Source organism: Octopus bimaculoides, unplaced genomic scaffold (genome assembly GCF_001194135.2).
Source record: "Octopus bimaculoides isolate UCB-OBI-ISO-001 unplaced genomic scaffold, ASM119413v2 Scaffold_81419, whole genome shotgun sequence".
NCBI lineage: Eukaryota > Metazoa > Mollusca > Cephalopoda > Octopoda > Octopodidae > Octopus > Octopus bimaculoides.
The window spans coordinates 22,445-24,967 of NW_026371731.1; positions in this window are offsets into that span (position 1 = coordinate 22,445).

Genomic DNA, 2,523 nt, shown 5'->3' on the forward strand with positions numbered 1-2,523 from the left:
TTGTAATTCAACGGTACAACAGTGTAAGACTACCCTTTCAGATATACTTACATTGTGATTTCTGCAATGTGGTGCATAAATTGTCAAGTAAATGAGACGCATCTTTGCCTCCACTGATTCACTTGCAAAGTGTTGAGTAAAATTATTTCATTGTAGACCTCCTTTGAATCTTTTTATTATCACTGCGACACATAGTCCCCAGTTGGTAACATTGATTTCAAGGCCTTCCCAGATGAGAGACTGGCATTCCACTTAATGTCTATGTTCCATGCTGGCATGGATTGGAGAGTTATTAATGTAGAAATATGGTATCGTAGCTACTAACAGTTGAGGGTTGCATAGTCTAGACGGCGTTTTTAGATTTCATTATTCTCTTTAACCCGGGCAAAGCTGGGTATTTCTGCTAGTATTTAATAAAAATAAGATGATTATCCAGCACCATGGTAAATGTAAGAAGAATTATATAGATACAGATTCTATTTTGTCTTCTCGTGTATAGAGGGGCATGGAAAATTTCACTAATATTTTGGGGGAAGGCCTGGGATTTGTACTTGAGGAGAACTGCTGCCATTAAGTGACATTGATAAACTAAAGAACATTATCATGTGGTGGTGGTGGTGGTGGTAGTGGTGATACTGTTTAGCTGGTTAAAGGTGTATTTAAGTAAATTTTGGGTGGGTTTTTTGAGCTGTGCTCCATCAAACAAAATATTACAAGATCAACTTCTTAAGTTTCAGGCCTACTCTGATTGGGGAAACCTTATGATCAAAAGCTATCCGACCATGGACATCCCATATTGTTTTCAGGAATAGTGTATCAGGGGTTACATAATGCACTATGTTTTCTGCTCTCTCTCTCTCTCTCTCTCTCTCTCTCTCTCTCTCTTTAAAATGGTAGGATGTAATTTAAGGGAAACTTGGCTGCTATTTCTAGCAGGTCAAGTGGCCACATAGAGGCTTCTTTGCTGAGTTGGCTCTTTGAGACATCAAGATCGCATTAATTATCATGCTGCTATGGCAACAAATTAACCAATTTCTCTGGGACAGATCTCTGTCTTCTTTTACAAGTAAACAGGTGAGAAGGAGGAGGACTCAGCAACCACCTCCACCCACTACCCTGTGAAATAAAATAAACATTTAACTGAAAGGAGAGTTAGTAGGTATGAAAGACATCAGCTGATGTTAAGTTAAGAGACTGACTATGTTACTATGGAGTTATGGGGAGAGAGACCAAAGAAGAAAGAAAGAAAGAAAACCAGATGGGGAAAAAAGAAAGAATAAAAGAAAGCAAAACTACAAGAAAAGAAAGAAAAGGAAAAAAAGTAAGAAAAAAGGAAAGGAAATAGAAAGAATACAGAATGGAACAAAGAATAATGGCAAAACAAAGAAAAAAGGGAAGGAAGAAAGAAAAGAAAAGGAGAAAGAAAGAAAATCTTGTGAAGAAAAATCGTGTCAGAGATGAGAAACTTTTGTTCTCACTGGTATGGCTGGTTATGTGAAATATTGAAGGATATAGTAAGAAGTAAGGGTTAACAAAATTTGCAGACCTGTCCAACCCATGCCAATGTGGAGAAACAAAAAAGAGATGCTAACATAATGATTATGATGATATCATTTAGTGAATTTTGTTTCTTGGTTTCTTTATATTTATTATAAAAATTAATATATTTTCTATATTTTTCTTTAACTTATTTTCAGTCAGTGAACTGTGACTATGCCAGGGTTCAGCTTGAAGAGTTTAGTTGAACAAATTCATTCTGGTATGATATTTTTAAGCCTGGTACTTATTGTATGGTGCATTCTGCTGAACCACTAAGTTTCAGAAGGTGTACAAACCAACATCAGTTGTCAAGTGTGTGCATGGAACACACACATACACACAATGGGCTTCCACAGAGTTTCCATCTACCAAATCCACTCACAAGGCATTGGTCAACCCAGAGCTATAGTAGAAGATACTTGCCCTAGGTGCTACCAAGTGGGACTGAAGCTGAAAGCATGTGATTGCGAAGTGAGCTTCTTAAACTCCGCTCCACACACAAGTGTGTGTGTGTGTGTGTGTGTGTGTGTGTGTGTGTGTGTACTTCAAATGTACAGAAAACAAAAGACAAAGGCGGGTGAAGGAACAACAAGTATGTGTATTAGTTTAACACTTGGGAAGAATGGAAAAGTCTTTGACGTTTTGAGCTTACACTCTTCAATGTAAAGGGTTGAGAGGGGGAAAAATGGAAACAGAAAAACACAGAGAGAGAGAAAGAAAATTTGTAGGGATTAACGGTTCAACAAGATGAAATGGCTAGAAGAAAGAGGCTGAAGGAAAGGGAGATAATAATGGTGACCTGGACGAACTAAGGTGCGCAAGCACGTATGTGTATGTAAGAATGGTGTATGTGAGTGTGTACGTATGAATGGGGACAAGTGCAATAGTATGTATATGTAGACGAGCTTAAAATTATGTGGGCCTGTGTGTGTGTATATAAGTAACCTAGTGTGTACATTATATACATATATATATATATATATA